Below are 12,850 nucleotides of genomic sequence, written 5' to 3' on the forward strand. Positions count from 1 at the left end.
GGGAACCGAACTTAGGTCTTCTGCAAGAGCAGTATGCACACCACTGAGCCACATCTTTAGCCTCCCTAATTTTATTTTATATCGATAATCTCATTACCTATGAGATCAGAGATAAACTAGCCAATAAGTAACAGATGGTGGTGCTATTGTTTATTCCACAAAAGTTCAACGTTCTAGAAGCTTTATCCCCTCCAACCCTATTTTAGGTGATGGCTCCTAGAAGAAGGGAAGATCACATGACCACCACTTTCCTGAATGAATGAAGGCTGATGTGGGAATCCCATGGTTCACCTCTCTATTTATACACACGATGTCACCACAAGAAGGGAAGCATTATGCCAGGAGCCAGAAAACATCTACTCTTGAGCCAACTCCCTCTTTTCCTAAGGATCTCTGATGAGCAAGGGTCAGAGGGAAAGACCCCCCACCCCTTTTTTAAATCATGTGTCGTGTATAGGGTTTGAGCTGATGTGTACAGATGTTCACAGCTAATTCCTCCTTCTGTCCTTTGTCCACTGTGGGTGCCTGCTGGTTGGCTTAGTTTCCTACCACTTCCCACCTTCCGTGGCCTCTCTCATGCCACACTAATCGCTCCACGGACATTTCCGATTCCTTTGCAGACGGCTATGGTAACTATGGTAACCAGTCCCGTGAGAGTCCCCTCTGGTTGAATTGCTCCCTTAAAGTGGAACAGACGCTAATTCTGATGAAGAAGACTTCGCTATCAGCCTGTGCCCTGCCAGAGCTCTGGTCAGTGGCTGCCCAGCTTGCTAAGATGTCATTTCTGTCATGAGGTTATTCCCACAGGAACCTCAGTGAGTACTGGCACTTTACAGGCGGCACTCCAGGACAGTCGTGAGCACTGCCTAACACACAATGGCAAGGTTGCAGTGTCGTGAGGCTTGGCTTTTTTTTTTTTTTTAATCTATTGAGGGGTTGCTGTGCATGAATTTTGTGGACACTAGTGTGGCACGCTAAGGGAAAATTGGTGCATGTCTGTGGGGTCTTTCCACTCTCTGCCAGTGTCAGGCTGCAGGCCCGCACCTCTTCCATGGCCCCAGCTTGCTGGTGGCTGCATCCAGCCTCGTTTTGCTGACACAGTCTTTGAAATGCCCTTTCTTTATTCTAGGTGCGTTCTCTATTGTAAGCAGAAAATCACTAAAATATAATTTCTCCATTTCTCCTTTGTAATCAAAGGGCAAGCCACAGCTTCAGTCACGGCTGGAGGCCTTCAGTGTCATAGAAATGTGGTTTATCTGACGATCTGAAAGCTTAGGTTTTATGGTTCAATTACAAGTTTGGTTGGAATCCAGGTTTGAAAATTATATTTTACAAGCTCTGTAAATACCAGAATAGTATATTAAGTTCACCCCTAAGCAAGCAGCCAAACTGCTAGACAGAAGACAAAATGTTCGGAGATTTGGAGAAAGAAACAGAAAATTTTAACTTTTAAGAGATGGTGGCTCTGTTCTAAATGGAAAATTAATGACAGCCAGGAAGCTGCATTTTTGGTCGCCGTTCAGTGTTTTCTGCCTTTTTGCCCTACGCCTGCTAAATTTCTTCTCACTCATAAGCTCTCTATGTGGGAGATTATTAAAGCCTGTGGCAATTGGTTAAAGGATAATGACATTTGGCATTTGTGTGGGATACAACTGTCACACAGTTTAGTGATCCTCAGACGCATTTGTCAGAGGGAAATAGTTTAGTGTTGCTGTCAAAGCTTACAGCACTTGAAGTTGAGCTCCCCAGTCCACCCCGCCCATGTGTGTGTGTGTGTGTGTATACCTTTGAGTACCCTCAGAAGACAGAATAGAGTTTCAGATCTCTTGAAGCAGGAGTTAGAGGCTGCCTGATGTGGGTGGTGGGACCTGAACTCGGGTCTTCTGCAACTGCTTTTAACACATGAGCAGCCCCTCTTCCCTCTCCACCCTCAACTTTCTCTTTATACAGGTACCTCTATGAAAGGATGGTGATGTGAATTGCTCTCACTTCCTTTTACTGGGTGTTATAGAGAGGACGAGAGCCAGGACGCGTAGAGACACAGGCACACAGAGAGCAAGGCTCCCAGAGCCATGCTTCATCAGCTGTTGGAACAAGAAAAGGAATTCAAGTGAACAGGTCCCCAACTTACTTACTTCCATTTTGTTAATGTGGTTTCTCAGTTATTTATGCTTACAGTTTTTATCTTTTTAAATGGAAAATGTTTGAAAACGGGGAAATGAATAGAGAGGACTCTTCGGGGTCCCATGGTATGAAACTTTAGATTGCAACATTTGTTTATGAGTGAACAAGCCCCATGTTATTTTTTCTGAGAAGATGGGACCAAGTCCAGATTATTATTGGAGAGATATTAGAGTTCGGCTCATGCTATATTCTCAGATCTCACTCAGTGAAGTTACCACCAATATGTATTGATAAAACCTAATGTGCATACCACGGCCTGCCAAGGCCACCTCTGTTGATGTGATTCACGTAGAATCTGAGGAAGAGAGGTGCCTGGGGCTCTCTTTGCCTGGGCTTCCGGATGGTTACTTGTGGATAGTATACAGAGAGGCTGCATTTCTCAAACCAAGGGCTCCCTGTCTTCCACCTCAGCCCAGCTGGTACCCGAGGGCATGTTTGCATTTTTCCTGCTTTTTGTTCATTGAGATGAAGGCTTCAGTGGGTCCACAGGAATGTGAGTGAAGGCTAGCCCAGGCCAGCATTCTTCCAACACTCATTTGAAAGTGTTTTTTATTGTATATCAGCAGGAAGCAGTGGGAAGGTATGTCAGACTCTGGCTTCCTTCTGTTGTTTCATATAACAGGACTTGTGTTTCTGAATTCTCAACCTGTCTACTGTAGAGAGAGGCCTCTGTGATTCCAGCATTGGAGAGAGCTGGGACAGGTATACAACCACCGTATGAGGAATCTTTAGATGTGAGAGGTTCATTAATTCTCACATCAGACAGCCCTGATCGAAGTGAATCCCCCACCCCACCCCAGGACCCCTATGCATCTTCACTCCTGTGTCTAGAGAAACAGTCACAGAAGAAAGGCTGTTGGAGCGGACTTGGGCTCTGAGGCCGGCTCATTATTTGGTGTTTACAGCAGAGGGCTCCAAGCTGAAACACCACTTTAACTTTCAGGAGTCTGCTTTGTCTTTGCTTTACCCAGCCAGCTCCTGGCTGCCTTTTCTAAGACGACTGCCAGCAGCCTAATTTCTATAATTCAGGTGATAAAAGTGCTAAGGATAAAAGTCCTTCACTGACAAACAGCAAATCTCTAATTTATTCCGTTTAATGCAACAATAGCTTAAGTGTCCTGTGTAACCATCAGGGTGTTGATAATAACTTGGAATCTTCTGAGATATTAGGACCAGCTTTAAACAAACAAACAAAAATGTTTTGACTTCAATACTGTTGCCATGTATTCTGTCTTATGGAGCGGGCTTTAAATCCAGTCAGAAAATGCTTGGTTACTCCTGTGATGTTCGAGCCACTGTCACACCAGTAGGCATTGTCACCTTAGCCTTTCTTGTAGCTTTCTGGGTGCACAGCTGGCTAAGATTAATTACGTTTCTCTCTGGCTGGCTGTATCGCATCTTTTGGTGCTTTGAAAGGAAAGCAGGAAGGAAGCCTGGGTCAGTATCTGCTTGGTTTCTCTGTGATCTGTGACTCAAGCATGTTGTGACTTCAGAATATGCAGGTAGCTCACAGGGGCTAGAGAAGGACCCCCACTACTGCTATTCCAAGAGGAATATAATATTAAATTGTCTTTTAGTGACTTCCTGATATACCCATAGACTGGTTTGTTTCTTGACCCTCATTTTGCAATAGATCATGATTAACATAGAGACCCATAACTGGCCAATCTGCCCTGAATAAAAGGGTGCGGCATGCTCATCCCCAAATGGGACACCTGTATTATATTCCCTCACAAGGCTCAAGGATCGTTGTTGAAGAAGAGGCAGAAAGACTCTAAAAGTGAGACTCGGTAGATGACTACAACACACAGTGCTTTCCAGACACAGCAGGGCAGTTATACTGTGAACTTACAGAATTATGACAGCACACACAGGACCTTTACAAGCTCTAGTCAGCCAAAGTCCCAGCATAGATGTGGCAGGGTGGTGGGCATAGAGTCCCATCCATAGCTGAGGAGCTATTGATAAGTGATAGCTGCTGTGAAAGGGAGAGTCGATTTCCTTCAAGGGTGAGGGCCTTGGTAGGTCAACCACACTCCAGGGAATAGTGCCACACCCAAGACTATTTGGAATGTACAAGTGAGACTCTATGGATTTGGGAAAAAAATAAGGAGGCATGGAATTGGGTAGGTAAGTGATGGGGGGAGGATCTTGCAGAAGTTGGGAAGAGAAGCAAATATTTTCAAAATACATTGTATAAGTTATTCAAAGAATGAATAAAGCAATCAAAAATAAATGTTTGTATTGCATTCATATATGTTTATGGTGTATGCAGATGCATGGGAGGTTCTGCATGTGTTGTTGCGAGGTCAGAGGGCAGCTGTTGAGAGTCATGTCTCTCTTTCCACTGTGTGGGTTCGGGGGTTGAACTCAGGTCGGCAGGCTTTATGGCAAGTGCCTTTACATGCTGAGCCATCTCACTAGCCTGGTCTTGTTCATTTTAATATTCTAATTATTTTCTTTTGTTTTTTGATTACATAAAATCACTTTATTGTAATGAACTCAAATGAAAATATCACACAGCTAGATTAATCACCTGTCCTGTTTCAAACTCTATATATGTCAATGAACTTCAGTAATTAGAATAGGTGTTCTGAAGCTATGGAGTGCTGGTTAGGGCTTTACATTTTACCACCAATTACATTCCTATGTGTTTGACCACCATAAAAACAGACCTAAAAATGTCCATGCACAGATGAATGGACAGTGGAAATGTGGCACATATACAAGAGGGAGTATTTTTCAGTTGTAAAATAAAAAGAATTTAAAGGAAAATGGATGGATTCAGAAAGTATACTAAGTAAGGTGACCCAAACTTGGAAACATCAGCAAAAACAAAAAATGCTTGTTATCCCTTCTATGGGGATCTTAGACTATGTTGTAAATATGCAAACAGGATTAAGTGTGGATGCAGAATGACATTTGAAAAGGAGACCCAGATGGTGAGGATGAAGGGGCTATGGGTGAAGGACACGAGACATGAAAGAAGATGTAAGGCTACGGTTCTCTAGCTTAAACCTGATAGTCTTGATTCTTCTTTTGTTTATTTTTATACTCCATAATTATATTCAGTTGGTTATATCTTTGCAACTTACTACATATTGGGTTGAAAAGAATCCGGCTTTGTACTAAACTGATGCTACTTTATGTAACCTAGCAATTGGGATTTTTTTTTGTTTGTTTTTTGACAAATTTATAGATTGTATAATCTGTTCGTGAGATGCTTGCAGTTTGTTAGAGTTATCGGACAAATGTGTCCAGCCGTGACTTCCACTGTACAGTTATGGCCCAAGAAACCAGATGAAGCAGCACACATTCCACGTCTCATTTGAATGGTGAATGGTAGGAAAATTGGAATCATTCCTAGGAAAGAAATGAAACATCTTCTGTTTTGAAAGCAAAAATATACTCCTTTGATTGACAGGGATTTCCTTGGCGGAAATGAAGACCCGCGTGGACTTAGAGATCAAAGGCCTTTGGTAGCTGTTCCTAATGACAACACATATTCTGCTGTTTGGGGTTTGTTTTTATATGAAAACTTTTCCAGACAGGGTTTGTCCAGTTGCCTTTTCTTCTCCTGTCCCTAATCTTGCTTCTGTATCTTCTGTCCATGGCAGCTACCAACATCTCACACATCATCTTTCCTCTCTCCTGAAGTCAGCTGCACATGATCCCAGGGTTTGCTAGTTGCTTTTTTCTGTATTTCTGTCCACGATAAAAACCACACATATGAGCTACTTGAAGAAGGAGGTCTGGGGTTGGTTTTCTCCTCTCCACCATTAACCTCAGAGGAGTGCTGTCTCCTGGGGGTCCTTCCTGTCTAGTGTCATTCCACTCTTGACTGTCAGGAATGGGAAAGACCTTTGAGGCTCCATCGTTGCCCTCAGCGAGTGATCCTCTCTGCAAGGCTTCCTTACCACTCCATGATCCAAGATAGCCTGGTGATCTAAGATAACCTCTCATTTTGGCAAAGAGGGTCCCCTTCCTCTGTCATTACTTTGCATTTTGCTTGCAGTCTTTTGTCCTTCTTAACCTGCACTGTCAATATCCATTCCATGAAATCTATAGGCTGGAATAGGATACATGACTGCTTTAAAGCCTTAATGGAAAAGGGAAATAAAGAAAAGTTGGGCTCATGATGATGATGGAACTGGCCAGAGCAGTAGCATCATCAGGAAGAGACAAGGGCTGAGAATAAGTGAGAGTTGATGTCCTTAGGGCTGCTCAGGCAACACACTCAATCCCTGGCCCTGCCATTACTATAACCTAGAGCGAAGAGGATGTGTCTGCCACATCAGAATGGAATGCTGTTGCCAATCAGCCAACAAATTTACCCCATCAGCCCAGATCCCATCTAGTCTGCTCCATACGTGAGAAACAGATTATGCCTGTCGGCCTGGCCTTCAGTGGCCTCTTCACAAACCCCACTGTCTCTAAGAAGAAAACAAAAAACAAACAAACAAAAAACAAAAACAAACAACAACAAACCAGTGTACCATTGATTGAGAAGTCTATAGTCAGAATGTGCAATTTATTTCTGGCAGCTGTCTAGACACATATCTAAGTTAGTGATTCATATGTGCAATACCAACTTCAATGTGGAGAGGATTTTAAACCATAAACTCGACTATATAATGTAAGGATTTCAAAACCAAACACTACATGCCTATATTTATAGATTTAGCTATACAGAATACAACAAGACATCAGGCTTATTTTCCTGCCTCAGGCCTACTGGTACTACAAGACTATGATGCAGCCTAAGAAAACACTACATTTTAATTTCAGGGCAGGTAGCGCCACACATCAGCAGTACCCAGGAGGGATGGGGGCAGGGTGAGAATAGCTCTGTGCTCCTGTGTAGACCAAGCAGGACTTTAGGGGAATTCCAGTGTTATTAGCCAGCAAGTTCAAGAGTTCAGAAGAGCATAAGGACCCTACATTATAATTGATATACTTCATGAAACCAGAAGTGAATTGCACAATATTAGAGACAACTAATACCATTTAATCCTCTGCAGTCCTCTGGATGGCAGAGGCTCCTCGGGCTCAGTCCTATGATTCCTTTCCTATATCATTAACTTTTACAGTGATGTGATTTAAAATCAGGTTTTACATCTCCAACTCAAAGACCATAAAATATGCTACCGTGAAGTTAAGGACCTGGTTTTTCTTATAGATTTTAAATAGAATATTTACATTTAGGTGTTTTGTACAACCCCCCACCCCACCCCATGCAGATTCATACAAACAATTCAAAATAAATTAAAAAAATAAAACAACCCAGAGGGCTTATGAGAAAAAATAGAGTTAAAGTTAAGAGCAAAACACCAACTCTTTGTCATCCATGCATACACACGCACATATGGGAGCGCGCGCACACACACACACACACACACACACAACCAACAAAGCAAAAAATAGGTAAACAGAAATGGCTCATGTCAAATAATTGAGAAGTAAATTCTATAGTAAGTTGACTCAGAAGCAAGCTCCGACATTTGCTTGTGGACTAAATGCTTTGACAGTATCAGGAAGGGTTTCATGTGTGGTTCAGTGCGTGTCCCGTGTGTATGCAGTAGAAGAAGTCAAGCTGTGTGACAGGAACAGAAAGTGGGTGGGAATGGATGGCCAAACCCAGGAAGCTGGCCATGAGGGTGAGGGGTGCATCAGCCATTCTGCACAGGTGACCTGGGCCTGGTGGCTGCTGGGTAAATCTCTCTGTATCTACCTTGTGATGCTCAAGGATGAGTTCGAGGACAAGCAACTGTGAAGGTCATGCAGCTCAAATAATCGGGTCGGAGATTTTTAAAGCGTCGGAGATTTTTAAAGCGACTCATTAAGAAAACACACCTCTTTGCTTTTGTTGGTGCCTCTGGGGCTCCATGACACAAGGTTCCATGACACAGATGGAGGTAGCCAGGTTTCTACAATCGAAGCCAGATAGAAATAGCTCAAGGTGAGTCAGAAGAAATACTGTAGGATCCATTGACCATGTGAGAAGCATTTTCCTTCACTTTGACAGTTATGAGCTGTGGGGAGGGCGAGTGGGGGAGATGGGAAAGGTTCGGGGCAGAGTGAAGGATAGGGGATAGGGGTGGGGAGTGTTGTGGGGAATCAGTGTTCATTCTGTCAAGTGTTCCACCCTCTCACATGCTTGAGTTCACAGATTTTCACACTGTCTTCAGTGAGGAGCAAGGGCGGGCTTCCGGCATGCTGATGGAAAGTTCTACCACTTCACTACTGACTGATTATGCAGTGACAGAGCTAAGTCCAGGTCTTCGACTGAGCATGGTGAGTGCTCTGCAGGTGAGCATCATCTGCAGTCCCACTCTCTGCCTATTCATTTGCAGCTAAGACTACAGCCACAGAAGAACCAGAAGCAAGAGTGGCCCAATGCATCATGTTCAGGCTTTCCTCAATGTAAATTGCATTTCTGTTCTCTCAAGCAGGAAAGCTAAGGAAATCTTCAGTATCCATAGTAAGTTCAAATAACAGAACTGGTTTCTTTTCTAACAGTGTTACCTTTTCTGTAAGTATGTTAAATATTCAAATGAACACACACTCGTGCGCGCGCACACGCACACACACACACACACACACACACACACACATACAAAATCAGGAGTTTACAGATGGATTTGTCTTACGCGCGTTCGCAACCGGCCAGGAAAGACGGAACAAAGCTTTATTGCTTACTCAGGAGCAAGAGAGGAAGTGCGTGGCAGAGAGAGGCAGAGAGGAAGAGAGAGAGAGACACAGAGAGAGGGGCAGAGAGGGAGAGAGGCAGAGAGCAGAGGAAGAGAGCAGAGGAAAAGACGAAGAGAAAGAGACGAAGAGACGAAGAAACGAAGAGAGGGAGTGCCAGAACCCCGTCCCTTTTAAGGAGAATTATCCTCCGCCTAGGACGTGTCACTCCCTGATTGGCTGCAGCCAATCGACCCAGTTGTCATCACGAGAAAGGCAGAGCACATGGCGGGAAAACTGCCCCTGCACATGTGCAGATTATTTACTACTTAGAACACAGCTGTCAGTGCCATCTTGTAATGGCAAATGTGAGTGCAGCTCCTCACAGATTTGGTAGATGAGATTTTACAGATTTTACAGATAAGAAAAGTGAGGGTATTTGTATTTCTCTTTATTAATAAAGGCCCAGATTTCACTATACCCCACAGCTGAGCATGGGTAAGTTGTTGTAGACTCAAAAATATTTAGGGGATGAACCTAAAGGAGGAAGCTCTGAGATGGGACCCAAGCCTTACATTAATGTTCCAATCAATAGCCTGCCATGTGACTAACAATGATGAGGTGAGGTGACGAGTACTGGTCAGGCACTTGGAGGTTCCCCTCATGCTGAAAGACAAGTGAAGGGGAAAAAGACACAAAGAAAACCTGCCCCTTATTATTTTTTTTTTTTTTTGGTGTTTATAATTTCTGACCCTTCTGATCATGTGATAAGATTTACGACCAAGATCATTTCCCTTGGCAACCGAACTTTCAGAAGTAGATGTGTACATTTCCATGGTGAGCATGGACAGACCTGTGTCAGTATGGCGCTTGAATAGAGTCGGCATCAGACATGCTGTGTGACCCTGCCCTCTCCCGACTTGATTCTCCTGGTTTAGTCCCTTTTCCAAGCCATTCACAACTCTCTATTCTATTTCCTTTTCCTAGGGAGATCTACTTGCCTTTCTATCTGTGGTCCCTTACTCTATTCCTACACCCTGTGGTTCTACTGACTGTAGCTTAATTATCACTTACTTAACAGCTAGCATCCACACATAGAGTGATTCTTACCATATTTGCCTTTCTGGATCTTGATTATCTTACTCAGGATGATTTTTTTTTCTTCTAGTTTCATTTATTTACTTGCAAATTTCACTATTCCCTTCTTTGAAGTAGCTAAGAATCCATCTAAGCTGTTTCCAGTTCCTAGCTATTATGAATAGAGCAGCAGGGAACTTGGTTGAGTAAGTGTCTCTGAGCTAGGATCTTGCCATATATACTTCTGTGTATATACACACACTGTGACGTGTATGCCCTAGAATGGTCAGTCTAGGTGGAATTTAAGATAGATCTATTCCCATCTCTCTGAGGAACCACCATGTTTGAGCATGATTCAAGAGTGGAGTCCTGTAAGGAGATTTCTGAGTGCTTGTGAGAAAAATTTCAAGGAATCAAGACAACAGTCTTGTGACATCAGTTTCTTCAAAAACACGGGATTGCTCTTGGATTGTGCTTTGTACCCCACCCCTTCTATGTGTAGCAGATAGGAGTGAGTTTAATTCATATTATTTATTACAACTGGCTATTACTTGTTTATATGCCTCTATGGAAAAAACATATTTGTGCATGGTGAAGCTTGTCCTTGTGACGGTACACTTTACTCAGGTGACTCCTCTTAACCCTCAGAATATAAATTGTCTGATGCTCTGAATAAAGTTGGTTATTGAATAGACTTTAGTCTGCTTTATTGACTCCAGTACTCCCAGGGCCCACCACTATTTAGACAGTAAACTCCAGCACAGTGATTTCCAGGGTGGCTGTACAAATTTGCATTCCCATCGACAATGGATGAGTGTTCTCCCTACTCCACATCTTCACTAACATGAGCTGCCATTTGTTTTATCCATCTAGGTTATTTGGATGGGTGTAAAAGGAAATCTAAAAGTAGCTTTGATTTGCATTTCTGTGATGGCTAAGGATGTTGAAGTTTTCTTTGAGTGTTTCTTGGCCATTAGAGTTTCTTCTTTTGAGAATTGTTTCTGTTTGTACACTGCTTTTAAATTGGGTTATTAGTTTTCTTGATACCTAACTTTTAAGCTCTTTATATATCTTGGATATTAGCATTCTATCAATGAATAGTTAGTAAAACAAACAAATAAACAAATAAAACCCCTTTTCTATCCTGTAGCTGCTGCTTTGTCTAAATGACAGTGTCCTTTGCCCTACAAAAGCAATTTCAGTTTCATGAGGTTGCTCACCCCTATTTATTGTTGATCTTTAGAGCCTGTGCTGTCAATGTTCTGTCCAGGAAGTCTTTTCCTGTGCCAATGACTTCAAAACTCTAAGGCTATGCCTCTCTTCTGTTGTCGTTGGTGGTAGTGAGTTTTGGTTTGTTTGTTTGTTTGTTTGTTTGGTTCGTTGGTTAGGTTGGTAGATTTTAATAAATGCTTCTAGTTTGAAGGGACTTATAGGTCTGTTTAAATTGCTTATCTGATCTTGATTTAACTTTGGTAAGTGATATGTATTGAGAAAATTAACCATTTCTTTCTAATTTGGCAGAGTATATGTTTTTAAAGTATGTCCTTATGATTATCTAGATTTCCTTGGTGTCATTATGTCCCCCTTTTCATCTCTAATTTTGTGAATTTGGATACTCTCTTTTTATCTTTTGGTTAATTTGGATAAGGGGTTGTCAGTCTTACTGGCTTTCTCAAAAAATTCATTGTTTCATTGATTCTTAGTAGTTTTTGTTTCTATTTTATTAATTTCAGCCCTGAGCTTGATTATTTCTCATCATAGCCTCCTTTTGGGTATGGTTTCTTCTGTTTTATTCTAGAGTTTTCAGGCATGCTTCTAAAGTTAAAAGTGTAAGATATCTCTCTTTGTCTCTCTGTCTTTGTCTCTTCCTGTCTCTCTCTGTCTCTCTGTGTGTCTCTGCCTCTGTCTCTCTTTCTCTCTGTCTGTCTGTCTCATGTAATGCTATGTGCTTTCCTCTTAGCACCATTTTCATAGTGTCCCATAATTTTGGCTATGTTGAATATTCATTTTCATTAAGTTCCAGAAATTCTTTAATTTCTTTTTTAATTTCTAGACCCATTTTTAATTCAGTAGTGATTCATTCAGTTTCTACAAGCTTTTCTATTTATTTGGTCGTTGTTGATATCCAGCTTTAATCTGAGTGGCCAGATAGGATTCAGGGTGCTATTTTAATGTTCTTGTATCTGTTTAGACTTGCTTTGTGTCCAAGTATGTGGTCAGTTTTTGGATAGTTCCGTAAGGTTCTGAGAAGAAGGCATATTCTTTTGTGTTGGGTGAAATGTTCTGCAAATATCTGTTATTTCTATTTGATTTATAGCATCAGTTTTCTCCAGCACTTCTGTTTATTGCTTGTGTGATGATCTATTGGTATGAGTGTGGTATTGAAGTTTCCCACTATCACTGTGTCAATATGTGATTTAAGCTATAGTAGTGTTTCTGCACAGTGTTTGTGCACAGATGTTAAGAACTGTAGTGTCCTCTTGATAGATACTTCCTTTGATGCTTATGTAGTGTTCTTCTCTGTCTCTTTGGGCTTTAAGTCTATTTTGTCAGATAGTAAAATAACTCCTCCAGCTTGCTTTTTAGGTTGATTTGCTTTTGATATCTTTCCCATGTTTTTATCCTGAGGCGATGTCTATCCTTGATGTTAAGATGTGTTTATTGCATGTAGCAGAAGGGTGGATGTTATTTTATATCCATAATAATCGTTGGTACCTTTTTATTGAGGAATTGAGACCATTTGTGTTGAGAGGTATCAGTGAGCAGTGTTCATTTATTCCTGTTATTTTGCTGCTGCTGTTGTTGATGGTGGTGGTGGTGTATTTGTGTGTTTCCCCTTTTTTGAATTGCTGGCCTGGGATTGATTATTTATTTATTTGTTTATTTATTGTGTTTACTTGGT

The 12,850-nt window shown here is 41.8% G+C and overlaps 1 long non-coding RNA gene across 7 annotated transcripts in view; it reads left to right on the plus strand.

Annotated features, from left to right (window-relative positions):
- The first annotated feature begins 343 nt into the window (after positions 1-343).
- Gm29879 overlaps positions 344-12,850 on the plus strand; it is a 45,932-nt gene continuing 33,425 nt past the window's right edge. For 3 of the 7 annotated variants that reach the window (XR_389705.2, XR_880790.1, XR_880788.1), the window contains exons 1-3: positions 344-815; positions 1,951-2,118; positions 8,354-8,493. This is a non-coding gene — a long non-coding RNA (predicted gene, 29879). Of the gene's footprint in view, positions 816-1,950; positions 2,119-4,609; positions 8,494-12,850 lie in introns of those variants that run through there. The other 4 variants (XR_003954464.1, XR_880789.1, XR_880791.1 and 1 more) reach the window with 3 other exon arrangements.

The sequence above is a fragment of the Mus musculus genome, chromosome 3 (genome assembly GCF_000001635.26).
Source record: "Mus musculus strain C57BL/6J chromosome 3, GRCm38.p6 C57BL/6J".
Lineage (NCBI taxonomy): Eukaryota > Metazoa > Chordata > Mammalia > Rodentia > Muridae > Mus > Mus musculus.